General features: G+C 48.2%; 1 protein-coding gene and 1 long non-coding RNA gene across 2 annotated transcripts in view; both read left to right on the top strand.

Moving 5' to 3' along the window:
• Positions 1–24798, top strand: part of LOC143768300 (uncharacterized) — a 401106-nt gene that overhangs the window by 134530 nt on the left and 241778 nt on the right. The gene's annotated exons all lie outside the window — the stretch shown is intronic.
• Positions 7870–8977, top strand: LOC143766958 (uncharacterized). Its single transcript, XR_013213670.1, has 2 exons — positions 7870–8670; positions 8784–8977. It is a non-coding gene; the product is annotated as an uncharacterized LOC143766958 (long non-coding RNA).

Here is a 24798-nt window from a genome sequence, read left to right as displayed (position 1 = left end):
TGCACATACCCTTAGGCCATGTGCACACGTTCAGTATTTTTCGCGTTTTTTTCGCGTTTTTTCGCTATAAAAACATGATAAAAACGCGAAAAAAAACGCTAACATATGCCTCCCATTATTTTCAGTGTATTCCGCATTTTTTGTGCAAATGTAGCCTTTTTTTCCGCGAAAAAATCGCATCGCGGAAAAAAAAGCAACATGGTCATTAAAATGCGGAATTGCAGGGGATTCCGCACACCTAGGAGTCCATTGATCTGCTTACTTCCCGCACGGGGCTGTGCACACCATGCGGGAAGTAAGCAGATTATGTGCGGTTGGTACCCAGGGTGGAGGAGAGGAGACTCTCCTCCACGCACTGGGCACCATATAATTGGTCAAAAAATAAGAATTAAAATAAAAAATAGTCCTATACTCACCCTCGATGTCTTCCCGCCTCTCCACTGCATGCTGTCGCTTCGGTTCCTGTAGCTGGTGTGCGGTGAAGGACCTGCCGATGACGTCACTGTCCTGTGATTGGTCGAGACCGGTCATGTGACCGCGACATCATGGAGGGTCCTGCGCGCACACACCATCTATACGGAACGGACGCCGGTGAGGAGATCAGCTGTCTGCGGGTGAGTATAAGCATTTTTTTTATTTTTTTTATTATTTTTAAACATTCTATCTTTTACTATAGATGCTGCAAAAGCAGCATCTATAGTAAAAAGTTGGTCACACTTGTCAAACGCTATGTTTGACAAGTGTGACCAACCTGTCAGTCAGTTTTCCAAGCGATGCTACAGATCGCTTGGAAAACTTAGCATTCTGCAAGCTAATTACGCTTGCAGAATGCTAAAAAAACGCGAAAAAAACGGAAAAAAAACGCAAAAAAAAAAATGCGGATTTCTTGCAGAAAATTTCTGGTTTTCTTCAGGAAATTTCTGCAAGAAATCCGGACGTGTGCACATACCCTTAATGTAAAGCAATCATCTTATCAATCCATTGTTCTACCAGCCTAGGCCCATTGTGGGGATGGGGATTGTAGACCCAGGGGAGCCGTCACCAAAGGGGGCATCACATCAGCCTCAGGTACTGGAATATGCTTTGTTCTGTGAACTAAAAATGTTTAAGGGGGAGAAAGGAAAAAGGCACATAGATTGAACCAGGTAGTTGTTGGAGTGACTTCGATGCGAAGATCTGAGCTGGGATGGATGGACTATGGAGTTTTGGAGAGGGATTGTTGGCTGGAGGGGTATCCATGAGCTTTGGTCGTGATATCCATGATATGGAGGAACATAGGCTGTGACTACACACTATACCGGCTGGAGATGCCAAAAGCTGTGGGCCAACCAAAAGTTGGGAGACAGTGGGTATCGCCTGGTATGGAGGCAGTGGAACTACTATTCTCAGATTGGGAACTTGTGGACTGAAGACATTGTATTTTGGCCATCTACCTGGATTTGTTGTACAACCATGGATGTATGGAATTAAAAATAGTTGAATCGTTAAAAAAAAAAAAAAAAATTGATGCAAAAAATGTGGTCAATTCTGTACTTAATATCCCCTTATCCTGGTATATAGGGTCCCCATCCTGATACACATGGCCCACTCATCCCTACCCTGGTGTGCATGCCTCCTCATCCCTACCCTGGTAAGCATGACTCCTCATCCCTATCCTGGGATGCATGGCCTAATTCCTATCTTGGTATTCAGGGTCCCCCATCTCATCCTAGTATGTATGGCCCCATCCTTATCCTGGTATGCAGGGCCATCTCTTCCTGGTATGTAGTGCCCCCATCTCATCATAGTATGCATGGCCCCATCCTTATCCTGGTATGACTGGCCCCCATCCCGGGCCTGGTATGTAGTGCCCCCATCCTTATCCTGGTATGACTGGCCCCCATCCTTATTCTGGTATGCATGGCCCCATCAGAAAACATAAAAAAAAAAAACAACAACATTACACTTACCTACCCGGCGCTCCCTCGCAGCGTCCTGCTCCGATGCCAGCAGCTGCTTTATGCTTGTAAGCAGCACATGGCAGGGACATCACAAGCAGAGCACAGCTGCCGGAGTACTCGCCGGGACTGTGCGCAGAGAGCGGTGAGTATTCATTGCTCTCCAGTACTGCACAGTGTCAGCCACCGGCTTCCTGCTGCTGCCGGCGGTCACATGTGCCGCTACTTAAGAGAAATGAATATTCATTGGATTCATTCATCAGGAGACTATTTAATATTGAACTATATTCAAGCGAGACTAGAAGAAAACCCTAAAATCATGTATCATGTTATCGGAAACAGTCAGAAAACCAGCCACATATTGGCAGATCCCAGACCTCAAACTATATACTTCGTAAGTTTATAAGCCACTCCAGTGTCAGGAATAGATAGTATGTGAAAATACAAGTATATACCGCTCAGGGAACACTTAACTTTCAGAGATAATCTCCATATTCATACTAAATAATGGCACAGATCTTCCAGACATTATGGTTGCACACATCCCTAGTCTTTATAACGATATTGCACTCATTCTTTGACAGACTGCAGCATGGCCATTAGTTAGAAGCTGCTATTGATCTTTGGAGCAGGTAAGTTTTCCCTGAGTGGTACATATTGGGTCATCTGAAAACGGAGTTTAGTCCAGGACAATTTGTCTGCACTACTAATTGACAGCTGTTACAATACCAAACTAGGGCAGTCCCTATAGGAGGAAAAAATATAGTTACTTACCGATAACGGTATTTGTCTGAGCCCATGACGGCATCACGGAGAGGGAATCTGCCCATCAAGGACAGGAAACCTACAGATAAAAAGGGCGGTACCTCTCTCCCGCGTCAGTTGTTTACAGAGCATGAGAGGACCTCCAGGTTATTAACATAAACATTTAACATTACTATGAAGCTTAAAAGAAAACACCATGTGACATATAAGCAGTAAAGTTAACGAAAATAAGTGTGCACACTCACACGTGAAGGGAGGGAATGTACGGGTGCCATCATGGGCTCAGAGAAATACCGTTATCGGTAAATAACTATTTTTCTCTATCCCCCATGACGGCACCACGGAAAGAATTGCAGAGATTGTACATTAGGGAGGGACCATCGCTTCCAGAACCGTACTCCCAAAGGTAAGGTCTGAAGAATAGGCTAGATTCAGCCAATAGTGATTAAAGAACATAGAGGGGGAAGATCGCGTAGCAACTCTACATATCTGTTCTATTGAGGCACCGGCTTTTTCTGCGCAGGAGGCTGCAACCTCTGTTGATGAATGGGCTCTTAATTTTCTCCAGGATGGCCGCTTCGTGCGAGGAGTATGCCAGGGTGATGGCGTCCCTTATCCATCTTGCCGGTGTGCCCTTAGAAGCTTTTTCGCATCTCTCGAGGACTCTGAAAGCACACAAAGAGAGACCTATGCTTCCTACGCTCCCGTGTGGCCGCTAGGTACTGGATTAGGCATTTCCCCACATCTAGTGTGTGTAAGACTTTCTTTTCCCTATCTTTGGGATTGGGACAAAAAGAAGAGAGGGAGATCTCCTGAGATCTGAGAAACAATGTTGCCACTTTTGGAAGTTATTGCATGTAGAAAAGCCGCGGAGACACCATCACGTGTTTCTCAATGCAAGCAATGAATAGCCAGGTCTTTCACCGGGAAAGAACAACCACAGGAAGGGCAGCATCCAATAAAGGAAAACCACCTATGCCAAAACATGGTATCCATCCACAGACAGCTGTTTCGGGGTATTTGCCCCTCATCAGTGTGGAGTAGGAAACTTGCTATTAGGAGCAGTGCCTAGTGAAAGGACTATAAACGTAAGGATGAATGACCTTGGGGAGATCAAAACATCCAACACCGCGGAGACACCATCACGTGTTTCTCAATGCAGTGATCCAGAACACTGCTGTAGCGCCCCCGCTGCCGCAGGGCCGAGGGGTACCCGGCACCGGGCCTCTGAGTCTCTGCTCTGGGGTTGTCACGGTGGCTAGGCCCGGTCCGTGACCCTGCCGAGGGGGCGCACAGTCAGTGGTAGATGTGGATAGTGGTGGTGGTGCAGTAAATAACGAGGACACCAGGTTGCAGTCTCTTTACCTCTTTACTGGAGATCTCTGGGTCGTCAGTCCGGAATCTAGATAACCAGGCTGCGGAAGTCCGGCCGGTCCAATGGCACCTCCAGAGTTCTCTTTGCAGGTGGAAATCTGTGCCTTCCTGCTAGCGCTGTGTGTTGTGGTCCTTCCCTGCTGTGCTTACGGAAAGTACCCCACAACTGTTGTGTCTGTTTCTTAAGTTCCCTCACAACTCGATTAGATGATGTTCTGCTAATCCTCCGTCCCTCCCGGTGTTATGGTTAGGACGGCACCCGTATGACGGGTAGGCTCGGAGCTCTTCCGGGACCCTAGAGTCGCCCCTCTCCACAGGTTGCCCCCTATGTCTTCTTAGGTGATTGGTGTGAGACAGCCCGCCTATGACTGACTGTCCTGCCGTTGGTTTGAAGTATTGCTTGAAGCTAGATGTGTAAATACTTCCTCGGCGTTCCGGCCACCGGTTGTGCGCCTCAGTAGGATGTTGCCTCGGTCTTACAGCACGACTCCTACTGGTATTCTCCTTGTTGCTTCGATCTCGTTTCTCACTCAGCACAATCTATCTCGTTTCTTATCCTTTCTTTGGGCACCGCCGCTATTCTGTGCAGGCACGGTCCCGTGACCTTCTTCCTTGTTGCTAGGCCTCCATCAGGGTCCCAAACCTGACAGAGACCCTACCGAATCCTCCCCTGCAACACCCTCTGCCACAAGGTGTTGCCTGGTTCCTATCCAGTCAGCTTTCTAATCTAACTTCCTGCCTGACCCCCAGTTTTACCAGTATGTGAGGAGTGGCCTAATGAATAGAACCCTTAGCTCCCCCTGGAGGCCTGGCGGTGAAATGTATTGGTCTGTGATACCTGGTCAGATGAACTCCTTCAGTGCCATCAGACGTACCATAGCTCCCCTTAGTGGCGGAGCCACAGTACTGCAACGACCAGGACTCTGGGGCGCTGCACTCCCCCCCGGTTAAATCCAGTACTCCGGGACTGGGAAGAAAACAACAATACAGTTTAGCAAAAAGACATACAATTTGTTGAGTGCAAATAACAATAAGTATACTTGAACAGAGCTTCCCTTTATGGGAGGTGAGGACACTTGAACGTTACAAAACATGGTTAAATATCACAGCAACAGGCTATAAATAACTTCTGTTACCCAACCGGGTATTCTACTCAGTGCAAATTTTTGAACAATACTTCAACATTGCCTTTAAGGACGTACACTCAGCATCCGCTAAAGACCTTCTTATAATCACATTATAAGGCAATTTAACTTTACATTCTCCTTCTTTAAGTCTGCAGGACCGCCTGTCCTAACTGCTCCAGACCTGCTGCCTCTCCTTTCTGTACAGGACCGCCCCTTTCAACCCGGGCCTTCTGCCTTTTCAACTACTATACACAGTATAGAACATAACATTACTTTCAGTTTAAGAGCACTGAGCCATCTCTATATGGCTCCTAGGAGGACTCACTGACCCCCTACGAGTTCACTTTCTGTCCGCGTTCTGTAACACATTATTAAACTCTTTCTTTACAATAAACCAGTTTTCTACATTTAACTTTTTCATACCAACATTATTACTCTCTTTCAAGTAAGCATCATTATCACTTTCTCTTGCTAGGACATTATTGCTTCCTATCTGTCTTAAAGCAATACCGTTCTTAAGTGTAACAAGTGAACATCCCCTTTAAGAGGGGACCAAGTCTCTAAGAGGTAGCACATCTTCTCAAGCTACCAGTCCGTACTCAGCAAAGGCTCCGGTGCGGTATCTTCGCAAAGAGTCCTTCTTTAAGTCAAACCAGTAGGGAGCACCTTTAAGAAGGTGCAAACTATTTACAAGCAGTTTGTATCATGCATTGTTCATGATCTCAGCAGTTCTGGAAACTTGTGCAAAACTTAGAAAAACAAACAAAACAATAGGGATCCCGGGTCAACAAAGGGATCCCTTTAAAAGTTAACCCTAGACGGGTTTAGCAGCAAACAGTAGACAAACAGTTAAACGAGGAACTACTTACATTCTCATGGTATCGAGGTTTATTCTTGCTCTGGCGGCCTTGGTCCCTGACCTCCGACTACTGCGGTGTCTGTACCGGTGGTGGGTCTCCCAGGGGCCGTCAGATCACCCGGTGTCTGGATTTGAAGGCTAACCCTGCTTGCAAGTTCAGTAGCCGCTACAAGGCGTACGGTGGTGATAGTAACAAGATCTGGCAAATCTGGATCAGTCATGATCGGGGCAACAGGTGACGTTCCCTCAGGCTCACATCGTCGGACGTTCGGAGCGCACCATCCTTGTGCATTCCGATGACGGGTGTAGGTCACCTGATCCCCCCTTCGTAATGGGTCGCCATTTCGGTCGCAGCAGGGAGTTTTCACATTGTAACTAGTAACGAAGGCGTCTGTGGGTAGCCCTGGTTCCTGTATGGAGCCCCATCCCCTCTTCGGGTGGAAGGCCAGCACAGTTCCCCGCTTTACCACGTCTTTCCTCCCATGCACAGACTTTCTGCGTCGCGTTTCTGGCATATCATGTTGTTCGGTCTCATCTCGATTTTTCCAATGTTGGATCGCACATTGCTTATATTGTTCCCAGGTAAGTACCGCAAGGGTGAGGCCATCCCCCGGAGCCCCATCGGGTTCGATCCAGGGGGTGTCCCATCGGAGCATCACCCCGTCTGGGCCCACGTCCATGAGTTCTCCCATCTTGGTCGGTAGCGGCGGTACCAGCTTCCCCATCATGTTGGGGGTGAGGACCACCCGCTCAACTGTGAATAAGCGGTTACTGTTGTGGGGAGGATCGGTCGCGGGAGCGGGATCGGGCAGAGGTGCAGGATCGGCCGAGGGGGCAGGGGCATCTTCCATACCTGCGCCTGATGTGATTCCACCGATGTCGATCCGGTCCGTTGACGAGGACGCTGGAGTCGGCTGCAGCCCGGACTGCGGCTCCGCTCCCCATGGCTCCTCCTCTGCTGGCTCCGAGGTCGGGATAGGTGAGCTCGGCCCCTCCGCCGCCGGTTCCAAGGAGTTCAGCTCCTTCCGCGGCGGTGGGCACTGGTCCGCTTCCGCTGGATAAGGGCAAGCCGGAATCGCTCCGTCGTTGCTCGGGCACTTCCTGATCATCATCGCTGTCGGACATTCGGTGGCAATGCATGCATCTCGCTCCGCCATTTCTCCAGGGTCGAACTCCTCCTTCACCTGGTTCCTGCCGTTGCAAATCAGGGGGTGGTCCTCTGCTTTGGGGCAGGTTTTCGCTTTGCAGCAAGAGGTGCAGGGGGCGGTCGCCGCTTCTGGCGCCACTTCGGTAGTCTCCTCCCATGGCACGCCCTCCTTCTTCCTTAGGGTAGCAATGGCGGCGGTTTTTGGCGGGAACTTCTGGCGGCAAACGGCAATACACAGTCTCTCAATAAAACACAGTCCAAGCACGATAAATCACAGTTCCAAGGCACACATGACCTGATTCTTCAGGCTTAAGTAGATCCTGTTCGTGACGCCAAGTTGTAGCGCCCCCGCTGCCGCAGGGCCGAGGGGTACCTGGCACCGGGCCTCTGATTCTCTGCTCTGGGGTTGTCACGGTGGCTAGGTCCGTGAGCTTCAACCAGAAGGTTGAAGCTCAGCTGTATTCAGTTGAGGGCAACACCAGGCAGGGGCCGACACCGTTAGTAGGCCCTAAACACCATTTTTTTTTAAAAAACAGCACTTAATGAGAGCCAGAAGGTAGAAGCTCAGCTGTATTCAGTTGAGGGCAACACCAGGCAGGGGCAGACACCGTTAGTAGGCCCTAAACACCATTTTTTTTTTTAAAAACAGCACTTAATGAGAGCCAGAAGGTTGAAGCTCATCTGTATTCAGTTGAGGGCAACACCAGGGAGGGGCCGACACCGTTAGTAGGCCCTAAACACCATTTTTTTTAAAAAAACAGCACTTAATGAGAGCCAGAAGGTAGAAGCTCAGCTGTATTCAGTTGAGGGCAACACCAGGCAGGGGCAGACACCGTTAGTAGGCCCTAAACACCATTTTTTTTTTTAAAAACAGCACTTAATGAGAGCCAGAAGGTTGAAGCTCAGCTGTATTCAGTTGAGGGCAACACCAGTGAGGGGCAGACACCGTTAGTAGGCCCTAAACACCAATTTTTTTAAAACAAAAACCTTAATGAGAGCCAGAACGTAGAAGCTCAGCTTTATTCAGTTGAGGACAACACCAGGGAGGGGCAGACACCGTTAGTAGGCCCTAAACTTTTTTTTTTTTTTTTTTTAAAACAGCACTTAATGAGAGCCAGAAGGTAGAAGCTCAGCTGTATTCAGTTGAGGACAAACACCAGGCAGGGGCAGACACCGTTAGTAGGCCCTAAACACCATTTTTTTTTTTTAAAACAGCACTTAGTGAGAGCCAGAAGGTAGAAGCTCAGCTGTATTCAGTTGAGGGCAACACCAGGGAGGGGCAGACACCGTTAGTAGGCCCTAAACACCATTTTTTTTTTAAAACAAAAACCTTAATGAGAGCCAGAAGGTAGAAGCTCAGCTTTATTCAGTTGAGGACAACACCAGGGAGGGGCAGACACCGTTAGTAGGCCCTAAACTTTTTTTTTTTTTTTTAAAACAGCACTTAATGAGAGCCAGAAGGTAGAAGCTCAGCTGTATTCAGTTGAGGACAAACACCAGGCAGGGGCAGACACCGTTAGTAGGCCTTAAACACCATTTTTTTTAAAAAAACAGCACTTAGTGAGAGCCAGAAGGTAGAAGCTCAGCTGTATTCAGTTGAGGGCAACACCAGGGAGGGGCAGACACCGTTAGTAGGCCCTAAACACCATTTTTTTTTAAAACAAAAACCTTAATGAGAGCCAGAAGGTAGAAGCTCAGCTTTATTCAGTTGAGGACAACACCAGGGAGGGGCAGACACCGTTAGTAGGCCCTAAACACCATTTTTTTTTTTTTAAAATAGCACTTAATGAGAGCCAGAAGGTAGAAGCTCAGCTGTATTCAGTTGAGGACAAACACCAGGCAGGGGCAGACACCGTTAGTAGGCCCTAAACACCATTTTTTTTAAAAACAAAAACCTTAATGAGAGCCAGAAGGTAGAAGCTCAGCTTTATTCAGTTGAGGACAACACCAGGGAGGGGCAGACACCGTTAGTAGGCCCTAAACTTTTTTTTTTTTTTTTTTAAAAACAGCACTTAATGAGAGCCAGAAGGTAGAAGCTCAGCTGTATTCAGTTGAGGACAAACACCAGGCAGGGGCAGACACCTTTAGTAGGCCCTAAACACCAATTTATTTTTTAAAAACAGCACTTAGTGAGAGCCAGAAGGTAGAAGCTCAGCTGTATTCAGTTGAGGGCAACACCAGGGAGGGGCAGACAGTAGGCCCTAAACACCATTTTTTTTTAAAACAAAAACCTTAATGAGAGCCAGAAGGTAGAAGCTCAGCTTTATTCAGTTGAGGACAACACCAGGGAGGGGCAGACACCGTTAGTAGGCCCTAAACTTTTTTTTTTTTTAAAACAGCACTTAATGAGAGCCAGAAGGTAGAAGCTCAGCTGTATTCAGTTGAGGACAAACACCAGGCAGGGGCAGACACCGTTAGTAGGCCCTAAACACCATTTTTTTTAAAACAAAAACCTTAATGAGAGCCAGAAGGTAGAAGCTCAGCTTTATTCAGTTGAGGACAACTTGAATTAGGGACTGCAGACAGACTTAGCAGGCTGTCCCCTGTGTGGACCATGCATCCAATACATTAACCCATTGCGCCACAAAGGACACCTAACCTTCCGTGGCCATGCCTACAGGTCCATGTGTCTGTTGTCAGGTGTACCTTTGGACTCACAGATTGACAGAATGCAAGGCCAATGCGGTCTTTAACATGCTGGTGAAGGGGTGGGATGGCTTTTCTCGCAAAAGAATTGTCAACTGGGTAGCTCATAGCGTGGTACAGCGTAGTCCATCATGGCTTTATTAATATTAAATAAAATAAAAAAATAGGCTCTATGCACTGTAAAATAGGTTCCAGGGGTACACGGGCAGCAGTGGTCTGGTCAGTGGAGGCCTAGTGGAAGGAGGGACCGCAGACAGGCTTCGAAGGCCTAACATAATAAAATGGGCTGGCTGTAGGCACTGTAAAATAGGTTCCAGGGGTACACGGGCAGCAGTGGTCTGGTCAGTGGAGGCCTAGTGGAAGGAGGGAACGCAGACAGGCTTCGAAGGCCTAACATAATAAAATGGGCTGGCTGTAGGCACTGTAAAATAGGTTCCAGGGGTACACGGGCAGCAGTGGTCTGGTCAACGGAGGCCGATTGTAATGAGTGTCTGCCAGTTAGTAGTCAAAAACAACAAAGAAATGTGAATGTCTCGCATTAAAACAAAACAAAAACACTAAAGGGTGCAATCATTAGGTTCAGGGGTGGGATCCTCTGCGTTGTTTCAGACCTACTAATTTAGCGCAAAGTATTTACTGTGGTAAATAGAGGACACTGCCCCTGACTATGTTAAGTACCATCATACATGTCAACACAATGGTATTGTCAGTGGCAGGTATGGAAGGATGTCAGCGCATAGACTAAACATTGGTGGAAGTGTGAGAGATAACTGTGGAAGTGGTAGAGCAATGTTTGACCTGGGGGTGGGTGAACTCTCTTGTGGCCGGCGGTACAGGCCCAGGGCCCCTCATGTTACAACAGTGTGTCTGACGTTGGGTGCGCACCACCACCGCCAGAGACACTTTATTGTACTATGAGGGACCCAGTAGCAATGCCGTCGACCAAAAGCGAGCACACCCACCTCTTCAGACAAACAGCAGTCTCACGGGTGCTTGCGCCAAGTCGCGATACCACGGCCCCGTGTGGGGAGTTTGGCCATTTAGGGAGGTGTAAACATGTCATATGCTGGACAATCAGCTGCAGCAAATTAGACATTAGAAAAGTAATTCACAGTAGTCCACAGGCAAGAGCTTTTCATAGGAAAGCTAGGTGTCGGCCGGGCAAGGTGGGGCAAAAGATTTCGAAATCCAGTTGTGGTTAATTTTAATGAATGTTAGATCATCAACATTTTGGGTAGCCAGACGAGTCCTTTTTTCGGTTAATATTGAACCTGCAGCACTGAATACTCTTTCTGATAGGACACTTGCTGCCGGGCAAGCAAGCTCCTGCAATGCATATTCTGCCAATTCCGGCCAGGTGTCTAATTTTGATGCCCAGTAATCAAATGGGAATGACGGTTGAGGGAGAACATCGATAAGGGATGAAAAATAGTTAGTAACCATACTGGACAAATGTTGTCTCCTGTCACTTTCAATTGATGCAGCAGTACCTGTCCTGTCTGCGGTCATAGCAAAATCACTCCACAACCTGGTCAGAAAACCCCTCTGTCCAACGCCACTTCTGATGTGTGCACCCCTAACACTCCTAGTCTGCTGCCCCCTGGAGCTCGTGTGAGAACGATCACGTGCGCTGTGTGCTGGGAATGCCTGAAGCAAACGGTCAACAAGAGTTGATTGTATGGTTGCTAATATTAGTTCCAAGTTCTCATGTGGCATAATATTTTGCAATTTGCCTTTATAGCGTGGATCAAGGAGGCAGGCCAACCAGTAATCGTCATCGTTCATCATTTTCGTAATGCGTGTGTCCCTTTTTAGGATACGTAAGGCATAATCCGCCATGTGGGCCAAAGTTCCAGTTGTCAAATCTCCGGTTGTGATTGGTTGAGGGGCAGTTTCAGGCAAATCTACGTCACTTGTCTCCCTCAAAAAACCAGAACCCGGCCTTGCCACGCAACCAATTTCCAGTGCCCCCGGGAAAGCTTCCGCATTAAAAATATACTCATCCCCATCATCCTCCTCGTCCTCCACCTCCTCTTCGCCCGCTACCTCGTCCTGTACACTGCCCTGACCAGACAATGGCTGACTGTCATCAAGGCTTTCCTATTCCTCTGGTGCAGAATCCTTATCCTTTATGTGTGTTAAACTTTGCATCAGCAGACACATTAGGGGGATGCTCATGCTTATTATGGCGTTGTCTGCACTAACCAGCCATGTGCATTCCTCAAAACACTGAAGGACTTGACACATGTCTTGTATCTTCGACCACTGCACACCTGACAACTCCATGTCTGCCATCCTACTGCCTGCCCGTGTATGTGTATCCTCCCACAAAAACATAACAGCCCGCCTCTGTTGGCACAGTCTCTGAAGCATGTGCAGTGTTGAGTTCCACCTTGTTGCAACGTCTATGATTAGGCGATGCTGGGGAAGGTTCAAAGACCGCTGATAGGTCTGCATACGGCTGGAGTGTACAGGCGAACGTCGGATATGTGAGCAAAGTCCACGCACTTTGAGGAGCAGGTCGGAGAACCCAGGATAAGTTTTCAATAAGCACTGCACCACCAGGTTTAAGGTGTGAGCCAGGCAAGGAATGTGTTTCAGTTGGGAAAGGGAGATGGCAGCCATGAAATTCCTTCCGTTATCACTCACTACCTTGCCTGCCTCAAGATCTACTGTGCCCAGCCACGACTGCGTTTCTTGTTGCAAGAACTCGTACAGAACTTCCGCGGTGTGTCTGTTGTCACCCAAACACTTCATAGCCAATACAGCCTGCTGATGCTTGCCAGTAGCTGGCCCATAATGGGACAACTGGTGTGCAACAGTGTCATCTGCCGATGGAGTGGTTGGCCGACTGCGGTCTGTGGAAGAGCTGTAGCTTCTGCAGGAGGACGAGGAGGAGGGGGTGCGAACGCCTACAGCCAACTGTTTCCTAGACCGTGGGCTAGGCACAACTGTCCCGAAATTGATGTCCCCTGTGGACCCTGCATCCACCACATTCACCCAGTGTGCCGTGATGGACACATAACGTCCCTGGCCATGCCTACTGGTCCATGCATCTGTAGTCAGGTGCACCTTTGTACTCACAGATTGCCTGAGTGCATGGACGATGCGCTGTTTAACATGCTGGTGCAGGGCTGGGATGGCTTTTCTGGAAAAAAAGTGTCGACTGGGTAGCTCGTATCGTGGTTCAGCGTACTCCATCAGGGCTTTGAAAGCTTCGCTTCACTTTCGGGTGTGCCGGTGGACATGGCAGACTGAGAGACGGTTGGAGACGGTATTGTTTCCACCGGTGCCCTAGATGCAATATTTCCTCCTACAAAACTGGTGATTCCCTGACCCTGACTGCTTTTGGCTGGCAAAGAAACCTGCACAGATACTGCCGGTGGTGCGGAAAATGGTGGCCTTACAGTGACGGAAGGGATGTTGCATTGCTGACTAGCTTCATTGGCCGAGGGTGCTACAACCTTAAGGGACGTTTGGTAGTTAGTCCAGGCTTGAAAATGCATGGTGGTTAAGTGTCTATGCGTGCAACTAGTATTGAGACTTTTCAGATTCTGACCTCTGCTTAAGCTAGTTGAACATTTTTCACAGATGACTTTGCGCTGATCAATTGGATGTTGTTTAAAAAAATGCCAGACTGCACTCTTCCTAGCATCGGATCCCTTTTCAGGGATTGCAGACTGAGCTTTAACCGGATGGCCACGCTGTCCTCCAACAGGTTTTGGCTTTGACACGTGTTTTGGGCCAGATACGGGCCCGGCAGATGGAACCTGTTGCGATGTTGATGACTGCTGCGGCCCCTCCTCCACCTCCGCTTCTGAACTACTGCCGCCTGCACCCTGTTCCCCCAATGGCTGCCAATCTGGGTCAACAACTGGGTCATCTATTACCTCCTCTTCGAGCTCGTGTGCAACTTCGTCTGTGTCACCGTGTCGGTCGGTGGTGTAGCGTTCGTGGCGGGGCAACATAGTCTCATCAGGGTCTGATTGTGGATCAGTACCCTGAGAGGGCAATGTTGTGGTCTGAGTCAAAGGAGCAGCATAGTACTCTGGCTGTGGCTGTGCATCAGTGCACTCCATGTCAGAATCTACTTGTAATGGGCATGGCCTGTTAAGTGTTTCACTTTCTAAGCCAGGGACGGTATGTGTAAAGAGCTCCATGGAGTAACCCGTTGTGTCGCCTGCTGCATCCTTCTCTCTTGTTGTAGTTTTTGCTGAAGAGGACAAGGAAGCGACTTGTCCCTGACCGTGAACATCCACAAGCGACGCGCTGCTTTTACATTTACCAATTTCAGAAGAGGAGGCAAAAGAGCTAGAGGCTGAGTCTGCAATGTAAGCCAAAACTTGCTGTTGCTGCTCCGGCTTTAAAAGCGGTTTTCCTACTCCCAGAAAAGAGAGCGTTCGAGGCCTTGTGTAGCCAGACGACGAAACTGGCTCCACAGCTCCAGACTTAGGTGGAATATTTTTATCCCCACGACCACCTGATGCTCCACTACCACTACCATCATTACCAGCTGACAATGAACGCCCACGGCCACGACCTCTTGCACCAGACTTCCTCATTGTTTTAAAAACTTAACCAAAGTAACTTTATTTGTTGCTGTCAAACAACTTACACGGTGAGCTATAACTTCAGTATGATTTCAATATCCCTTAACAGGTTGGTGAGACCACAAGGAAAATCAGGCACAATGTTACACACTCTGTTTTCTGTGGCACCAAATCACAGAGATGCCACACACGCAGGACTGTCACTCAAGCACAAATGTCAATATTAATCTCCCACCTATTTTTTTTTTTTTCTCAGGGAGACTTTAGAAACCGAATAAGATAAAATGATTGTTTCAGGGACAATTTAGAAACCAATTAATAAAAAAAAAAAAGGCTTTCTATGGCCCACTGAATGAGAGATAGCACACACAGCAGTGGCACACAAGCCCTGAGGCCAATATTTTTCTCCCACTGATTGATGTAGTGATTTTTTTTCAGGTAGATTTCAGAACCCAAATCAAGCAAAAAAATAAATAGGCTTTCTATGGCCCACTGAGTGAGAGATGGCACACACAGGGATGGCACTCTAGCAGAAATGCCAATCTTAATCTCCCACAAAAAAAAAAAAAAAACAGGGACTGTCCTACAATTACTATCTCCCTGCAGTAATCTCAGCCAGGTATGGCAGGCAGCAATAAGGAGTGGACTGATGCACAAATTAAATAAAAAGTGTGGACAAACAAAAAAGATAGCTGTGCAGAAAGGAAGGAACAAGAGGATTTGTGCTTTGAAAAAAGCAGTTGGTTTGCACAGTGGCGTACACACAGCAATGCAGCTATCAGGGAGCCTTCTAGGGCAGCCCAATGAGCTACAGCGCTGAGAAAAAAAAAATGTAGCTTCCACTGTCCCTGCACACCGAAGGTGGTGTTGGACAGTGGAAATCGCTACAGCACAAGCGGTTTGGTGGTTAATGGACCCTGCCTAACGCTATCCCTGCTTCTGACGAAGCGGCAGCAACCTCTCCCTAAGCTCAGATCAGCAGCAGTGAGATGGCGGTCGGCGGGAACGCCCCTTTATAGCCCCTGTGACGCCGCAGACAGCAAGCCAATCACTGCAATGCCCTTCTCTAAGATGGTGGGGACCAGCGTCATCACGCATCCCACACTCTGCGTTCACCTTCATTGGCTGAGAAATGGTGCTTTTCGCGTCATTGAAACGCGACTTTGGCGCGAAAGTCGCGTACCGCATGGCCGATGCAACGCTGGGATCGGCTCGGTTTCATGAGACGCCGACTTTGCCAAAAGAAGGCGACTTTTGAAAATGAACGACCCGTTTCGCTCAACCCTAGTGTCCAGGGTAATCATTGAGACACCCACTATTATTGCCAGCCATGGTGTACCTGTAGTCTCAGATCTGCCATTCCCTGTTGTAATAGGCCAGGACTTTGAAAGGTTTTGGGACTTGTGGGAGGAAAGGGGAGTGTCTGATTGCTCAGGATGGACTAGAATGACCCTAAGGGAGCCCCACCACAACAGGCGGCTGTAGTGATTCCGAGTGGTGTGATGTGTGAAAAGGAGATAGCGACACCTAAGGTCGATAATAGGGTTGAGCGAAACGGATCGTTCATTTTCATAAGTCGCCGACTTTTGGCTAAGTCGGCGTCTCATGAAACCCGATCCGATCCCTGTGTGGGGTCGGCCATGCGGTACGCGACTTTCGCGCCAAAGCCGCGTTTCAATGACGCTAAAAGCGCCATTTCTCAGCCAATGAAGGTGGACGCAGAGTGTGGGCAGCGTGATGACATAGATCTCAGTCCCCACCATCTTAGAGAAGGGCATTGCAGTGATTGGCTTGCTTTCTGCCGTGTCACAGGGGCTATAAAGGGGCGTTCCCGCCGACCGCCATCTTACTGCTGCTGATGTGAGCGTAGGGAGAGGTTGCTGCAGCTTCTTCAGAAGCAGGGATAGTGATAGGCAGGGTACATAAAGCTACAAACCGCTTGTGCTGTAGCGATTTCCACTGTCCAACACCACCTTTTGATTGCAGGACAGTGGAAGCTACATTTTTTTTTCCTCAGCGCTGTCGCTCATTGGGCTGCCCTAGAAGGCTCCCTGACCCTGATAGCTGCGTTGCTGTGTGTGTACGCCGCTGTGCAAACCAACTGCTTTTTTCAAAGCACAAATCCTGTATTTCCTTCCTTTCTGCACAGCTATCTTGTGTGTTTGTCCACACTTTTGTGTGCAGCAGTCCTTTTTCTAGCTGCCTGCCATACTTTTCTGAGATAACTGCAGGGAGATAAATATTGGCAAGTCTGCCTCCGTGCCAGTCCTGTGGGTGGCATCTCTCTCTCATTGTGTGGCACCGAAAAAACCACTGTGTGATACTTGGTCATTTTTTTTTTTTTTTTGCTAAATTCTCCCTTTTCAAAAAAAATAAAAATTAGTGGGAGATAAATATTGGCAAGTCTGCCTCCTTGCCATTGCTGTGTGTGGCATCTGTCTCTCATTGTGTCCCACCGAAAAGCAGTGTGTAATACTGGGCTTTTTTTTGGGGGGGGGTAAATTCTCCCTTTTCAAGAAAAAATAGTTAGTGGGAGATAAATATTGGCAAGTCTGCCTCCGTGCCATTGCTGTGTGTGGCATCTGTCTCTCATTGTGTCCCACCGAAAAGCAGTGTGTAATACTGGACCTTTTTTTTTTGGGGGGGGGTAAATTCTACCTTTTCAAAAAAAAATAGTTAGTGGGAGATAAATATTGGCAAGTCTGCCTCCGTGCCAGTCCTGTGTGTGGCATCTGTCTCTCATTGTGTCCCACCGAAAAGCAGTGTGTAATACTGGGCCTTTTTGGTTTTTTGGGGTAAATTCTCTCTTTTAAAAAAAAAATAGTTAGGGGGAGATAAATATTGGCAAGTCTGCCTCCGTGCCAGTCCTGTGTGTGGCATCTGTCTCTCATTGTGTGCCACGGAAAAGCACTGTGTAATACTGGGCCTTTTTGGTTTTTTTGGGTAAATTCTCCCTTTTCAAAAAAAAATAGTTAGTGGAAGATAAATATTGGCAAGTCTGCTTGAGTGCTGCTCCTGTGTGTGCCATCTGTCTCAAATTATTGGGGCACAGAAAACCTAGTGTGTAACATTGGGCCTGATTTTCCTTTCAGTGTCAGGCACCTATAAAGGTATATATAAATCCTACAGAAGTTTGAGTTCACCTTATAAGTTGTTTTACAGTAACAAATAGCGTTACTTTAGTTACGTTTTGCAAACAATGAGGAAGTCTAGTGGAAGAGGTCGTGGCCGTGGGCGGTCATTGTCAGCTGGTAATGATGGTAGTGGTGGTGGTGGAGCATCAGGTGGTCGTGGTAAAAGCAGTACAGCACCTAAGTCTCGAGTTGTTGAGCCAAAAACGTTGTCTGCCTACACAAGGCCTCGAACGCTCTCTTTTCTGGGAGTAGGAAAACCACTTTTGAAGCCGGAGCAGGAGGAACAAGTATTCGCTTTCATTGCTCACTCTGCCTCTAGCTCTTTCGCCTCCTCCTCGGAAAGTGCCAAATGTCAGAGCAGTGCATCATCAGTGGATGCTCCCGGTCAGGAACAAGTCGCTTCCTTGTGTCCTTCACCCAGAACAACAGTGAAGGATGCGTCAGTCGACACAACAGGTTACTCCATGGAGCTCTTTACACATACCGTTCCTGGGTTAGACAGTGAAACAGTTAACAGGCCATGCCCATTAGAAGTTGAATCGGACATGGAGTGCACAGATGCACAGCCAGAGCCAGATTACTATTCTGTTCCTTTGACTCAGACCAGAACATTGCCCTCGCAGTGTACTGAGGCAGAATCAAACCCAGTGGAGACTATGGTGCCCCGTCACGAACGCTATACCACCGGCTTACATGGTTACACAGACGAAGTTGCACACGACATAGAAGAGGAGGTCATAGATGACCCAGTTGTTGACCCCGATTGGCAGCCATTGGGGGAACAGGGTGCAGGTGGCAGTAGTTCAGAAGCGGAGGAGGAGGAGCCGCAGCAGGCATCAACATCACAACAGGTTCCATCTGCCGGGCCCGTATCTGGCCAAAAACGCGTGGCAAAACCAAAACCAGTTGGAGGACAGCGTGGCCATCCGGTTAAAGAGGCTCAGTCTGCAATGCCTGAAAAGGTATCCGATAGTAGAAAGAGTGCAGTCTGGCATTTTTTTAAACAACATCCAAATGATCAGCGCAAAGTCATCTGTCAAAAATGTTCATCTACCTTAAGCAGAGGTCAGAATCTTAAAAGTCTAAATACAAGTTGCATGCATAGACATTTATCCACCAGGCATTTGCAAGCCTGGACTAACTACCAAACGTCCCTAAAGGTTGCAGCACCCTCGGCCAATGAAGCTAGTCAGCAACGCTACATCCCTTCCCTCACTGTAAACCCACCATTTCCCGCACCACCTGCAGTATCTGTGCAGCTTTCGTCGCCAGGCCAAAGAAGTCGGAATCGCCAGGTTTGCAGTAGGAAACACTGCATGTAGGGCACCGGCAAGAATACCATCTCCAACCCTCTCTCAGTCTGCCATGTCCACCGGCACCACCGCTAGTTCCACGATCTCCAACTCTCCAGTCCAGCTCACCCTACATGAGACTCTTGTTAGGAAAAGGAAGTACTCATCCTCGCATCCGCGTACACAGGGTTTGAACGCCCACATTGCTAGACTAATCTCATTAGAGATGATGCCCTACCGGTTAGTTGAAAGCGAAGCTTTCAAAGCGCTGATGGACTACGCTGTACCACGCTACGAGCTACCCAGTCGGCACTTCTTTTCTAGAAAAGCCATCCCAGCCCTCCAACAGCATGTTAAAGACCGCATCGTCCATGCACTCAGGCAGTCTGTGACTACAAAGGTGCACCTGACAACAGATGCATGGACCAGTAGGCATGGCCAGGGACGTTACGTCTCCATCACGGCACACTGGGTGAATGTGGTGGATGCAGGGTCCACAGGGGACAGCAATATTGGGACAGTTTTGCCTAGTCCACGGTCAAGGAAAGAGTTGGCTGTAGGCGTTAGCCCCCCCTCCTCCTCTTCCTCCTCCTCATGCAGAAGCGAGAGCTCGTCCACACACCGCAGTCGCACATCCACTCCATCCGCAGCTGCCACTGTTGCACACCAGGTGTGCCATTATGGGACAGCTAGTGGCAAGCGTCAGCAGGCTGTATTGGCAATAAAGTGTTTGGGCGACAACAGACACACCGCGGAAGTTCTGTCCGAGTTCTTGCAGAATGAAACTCAGTCATGGCTGGGCACTGTACATCTTGAGGCAGGCAAGGTTGTGAGTGATAACGGAAGGAATTTCATGGCTGCCATAGCCCTTTCCCAACTGAAACACATTCCTTGCCTGGCTCACACCTTAAACCTGGTGGTGCAGTGCTTCCTGAAAAGTTACCCGGGGTTACCCGACCTGCTCCTCAAAGTGCGCAGACTTTGCTCGCATATCCGCCGTTCGCCCGTACACTCCAGCCGTATGCAGAACTATCAGCGGTCTTTGAACCTTCCCCAGCATCGCCTAATCATCGACATTGCAACAAGGTGGAACTCCACACTGCACATGCTTCAGAGACTGTGCGAACAGAGGCGTGCTGTTATGTATTTGTGGGAGGATACACGGGCAGGCAGTTGGATGGCAGACATGGAGTTGTCAGGTGTGCAGTGGTCGAAGCTACAAGACCTGTGTCAAGTCCTTCAGTGTTTTGAGGAATGCACACGGCTGGTTAGTGCAGACAACGCCATAATAAGCATGAGCATCCCCCTAATGCGTCTGCTGATGCAAAGTTTGACGCACATAAAGGAGCAGGCGTCTGCAGCCGAGGAAGAGGAAAGCCTTGATGACAGTCAGCCATTGTCTGGTCAGGGCCGTGTAGAGGACGTGGTAGCGGGCGAAGAGGAGGAGGAGGACGAGGAGGATGATGGGGATGAGTACTTTTTGAATGAGGAAGCTTCTCCTGGGCCAACAGAAATTAGTGTCGTTGCAAGGCCGGGTTCTGTTTTTTTAAGGGAGACAAGTGACGTAGATTTGCCTGTAACTGCCCCTCCAACCAGCACAACCGCAGATTTGACAACTGGAACTTTGGCCCACATGGCGGATTATGCCTTACGTATCCTCAAAAGGGACACACGCATTATTAAAATGATGAGCGATGACGATTACTGGTTGGCCTGCATCCTTGACCCTCGCTATAAAGGCAAATTGCAAAATATTATGCCACATGAGAACCTCGAACAAATATTAGCAACCAAACAAGCTACTCTTGTAGACCGTTTGATTCAGGCATTCCCAGCACACAGCGCCGGTGATGGTTCTCACACGAGCTGCAGGGGGCTACAGGGCAGAGGTGTTAGAGGTGCACAGATCAGAAGTGGCGTTGGACAGAGGGGTTTTCTGACCAGGTTGTGGAGTGATTTCCCAATGACCACAGACAGGACAGGTACTGCAGCATCTATTCAAAGTGACAGGAGACAACATTTGTCCAGTATGGTTACTAACTATTTTTCATCCCTTATCGATGTTCTCCCTCAACCGTCATTCCCATTTGATTACTGGGCCTCCAAATTAGACACCTGGCCTGAATTGGCAGAATATGCGTTGCAGGAGCTTGCTTGCCCAGCAGCTAGTGTGCTATCAGAAAGAGTATTCAGTGCTGCTGGTTCAATATTAACCGAAAAAAGGACTCGTCTGGCTACCCAAAATGTGGATGATCTCACCTTCATTAAAATGAACCACTCCTGGATTTCAAATTATTTTGCCCCACCTTTCCCGGCTGACACCTAGCATTCCTATAAAAAGGTCTTGCTTGTGGACTGGTCTTACTGAGTGTTCCTATCTCTTAATTTGCAGCAGCTGTTTGTCCAGCATACGACATGTTTACACCTCCCCCAATGGGAAAAATCCCCCCACGGGGCCGTTGTCTCGCCACTTGGCGCAAGCACCCGTTACAGTGCTGTTTGTCTGAAGAGGTGGGTGTGCCCGCTTTTGGTCGACGGCACTGCCACTGGGTCCCTCATAGTACAATGTAGTGTCTCTGGCGGTGGTGGCGCGCACCCAACGTCAGACACACCGTTGTAACATGAGGGGCCCTGGGGCGGTACCGCCGGCCACAAGAGAGTTCCCCCCCCAAGCTCAAACTGTGCTCTACCACGTGCAAAATTATCTCGCACAGCTCCACCAATGTTTAGTCTATGCACTGACATCATTCAATGCCTGGCACTGACAAACAGTACCAATTTGTTTGCATCTATGATGCTAGTTAAAGTAGTCTGGGGCAGTGTCCTATATTGACACCAGTAAATACTAATTTACTGCCAAATTATTTTGTCATAAACTCTGCAGATGAGCCCACCCCTGTACCTAAGCATGCCACCCTTTTTTTACTTATAGTTGTTTAGCGAGACATTAACATTTTTTTTTTTTTTTTTGGAGTACTAACTGACTGTATCAGACACTCCTTGCAATCCTCCTCCACTGACCACAATGCTGCCTGCCTGTGTATCCATGTAACCAATGTAAAACTGCCATGAGCCTATTGTTTGTTATTTTAGGCCTTTGTTAGCCTGTCTGCGGTCCCTACTTCCATTACTCCTCCTCCACTGACCACAATGCTGCCTGTGTATCCATGTAACCGATGTAAAACTGCCATGAGCCTATTGTTTGTTATTTTAGGCCTTTGTTAGCCTGTCTGCGGTCCCTACTTCCATTACTCCTCCACTGACCACAATGCTGCCTGCCTGTGTATCCATGTAACCGATGTAAAACTGCCATGAGCCTATTGTTTGTTATTTTAGGCCTTTGATAGCCTGTCTGCGGTCCCTACTTGCATTACTCCTCCACTGACCACAATGCTGCCTGTGTATTCATGTAACCGATGTAAAACTGCCATGAGCCTATTGTTTGTTATTTTAGGCCTTTGATAGCCTGTCTGCGGTCCCTACTTGCATTACTCCTCCACTGACCACACCAATGCTGCCCGTTTACCCCTGGAACCTATTTTACAGTGCATAGAGCATATTTTTTTATTTTATTTAATATTAATAAAGCCATGATGGACTACGGTGTACCACGCTATGAGCTACCCAGTTGACAATTCTTTTGCGAGAAAAGCCATCCCACCCCTCCACCAGCATGTAAAAGACCGCATTGTCCATGCACTCTGTCAATCTGTGAGTCCAAAGGTACACCTGACAACAGACACATGGACCTGTAGGCATGGCCACGGAAGGTTACGTGTCCTTTGTGGCGCAATGGGTTAATGTATTGGATGCATGGTCCACACAGGGGACAGCCTGGTAAGTCTGTCTGCAGTCCCTAATTCAAGTTGTCCTCAAATGACTAAATCTGAGCTTCAACCTTCTGGCTCTCATTAAGTGCTGTTTTTTAAAAACTTGGTGTTTAGGGCCTACTAACGGTGTCTGCCCCTCCCTGGTGTTGCCCTCAACTGAATACAGCTGAGCTTCAACCTTCTGGCTTTCGGCCTATAGTATCAGATATTAAACTGCATTTGGCCTTCAACTTAGGTTACGGCCTACTAACGGTGTCTGCCCCTCCCTGGTGTTTGCCCTCAACTGAATACAGCTGAGCTTCAACCTTCTGGCTTTCGGCCTATAGTATCAGATATTAAACTGCATTTGGCCTTCAACTTTGGTTACCGCCTACTAACGGTGTCTGCCCCTCCCTGGTGTTGACCTCAACTGAATACAGCTGAGCTTCTACCTTCTGGCTTTCGGCCTATAGTATCAGATATTAAACTGCATTTGGCCTTCAACTTTGGTTACGGCCTACTAACGGTGTCTGCCCCTGCCTGGTGTTTGTCATCAACTGAATACAGCTGTGCTTCAACCTTCTGGCTCTCATTAAGTGCTGTGTTTTTAAAAATTGGTGGTTAGGGCCTACTAACGGTGTCTGCCCCTCCCTGGTGTTGCCCTCAACTGAATACAGCTGAGCTTCTACCTTCTGGTTCTCATTAAGTGCTGTTTTTAAATAAAAAAAATGGTGTTTAGGGCCTACTAACGGTGTCTGCCCCTGCCTGGTGTTTGTCCTCAACTGAATACAGCTGTGCTTCAACCTTCTGGCTCTCATCAAGTGCTGTGTTTTTAAAAAATTGGTGGTTAGGGCCTACTAACGGTGTCTGCCCCTCCCTGGTGTTGACCTCAACTGAATACAGCTGAGCTTCTACCTTCTGGCTTTCGGCCTATAGTATCAGATATTAAACTGCATTTGGCCTTCAACTTTGGTTACGGCCTACTAACGGTGTCTGCCCCTCCCTGGTGTTGCCCTCAACTGAATACAGCTGAGCTTCAACCTTCTGGCTCTCATTAAGTGCTGTGTTTTTAAAAATTGGTGGTTAGGGCCTACTAACGGTGTCTGCCCCTCCCTGGTGTTGCCCTCAACTGAATACAGCTGAGCTTCTACCTTCTGGCTCTCATTAAGTGCTGTTTTTAAATAAAAAAAATGGTGTTTAGGGCCTACTAACGGTGTCTGCCCCTGCCTGGTGTTTGTCCTCAACTGAATACAGCTGTGCTTCAACCTTCTGGCTCTCATTAAGTGCTGTGTTTTTAAAAATTGGTGGTTAGGGCCTACTAATGGTGTCTGCCCCTCCCTGGTGTTGACCTCAAATGAATACAGCTGAGCTTCTACCTTCTGGCTTTCGGCCTATAGTATCAGATATTAAACTGCATTTGGCCTTCAACTTTGGTTACGGCCTACTAACGGTGTCTGCCCCTGCCTGGTGTTTGTCATCAACTGAATACAGCTGAGCTTCTACCTTCTGGTTCTCATTAAGTGCTGTTTTTAAATAAAAAAAATGGTGTTTAGGGCCTACTAACGGTGTCTGCCCCTGCCTGGTGTTTGTCCTCAACTGAATACAGCTGTGCTTCAACCTTCTGGCTCTCATTAAGTGCTGTGTTTTTAAAAATTGGTGGTTAGGGCCTACTAATGGTGTCTGCCCCTCCCTGGTGTTGACCTCAACTGAATACAGCTGAGCTTCTACCTTCTGGCTTTCGGCCTATAGTATCAGATATTAAACTGCATTTGGCCTTCAACTTTGATTACGGCCTACTAACGGTGTCTGCCCCTCCCTGGTGTTGCCCTCAACTGAATACAGCTGAGCTTCAACCTTCTGGCTCTCATTAAGTGCTGTTTTTAAATAAAAAAATGGTGTTTAGGGCCTACTAACGGTGTCTGCCCCTGCCTGGTGTTTGTCCTCAACTGAATACAGCTGTGCTTCAACCTTCTGGCTCTCATTAAGTGCTGTGTTTTTAAAAATTGGTGGTTAGGGCCTACTAACGGTGTCTGCCCCTCCCTGGTGTTGCCCTCAACTGAATACAGCTGAGCTTCTACCTTCTGGCTTTCGGCCTATAGTATCAGATATTAAACTGCATTTGGCCTACTAGTGTGGTTGGGCCCTTAAAACAGTGTCT

The sequence above is a fragment of the Ranitomeya variabilis genome, chromosome 4 (assembly GCF_051348905.1).
Source record: "Ranitomeya variabilis isolate aRanVar5 chromosome 4, aRanVar5.hap1, whole genome shotgun sequence".
NCBI classification, from domain to species: domain Eukaryota; kingdom Metazoa; phylum Chordata; class Amphibia; order Anura; family Dendrobatidae; genus Ranitomeya; species Ranitomeya variabilis.
Note: the sequence above shows the minus strand (reverse complement) of the source record. Positions and strands in the feature narration are given on the sequence as shown.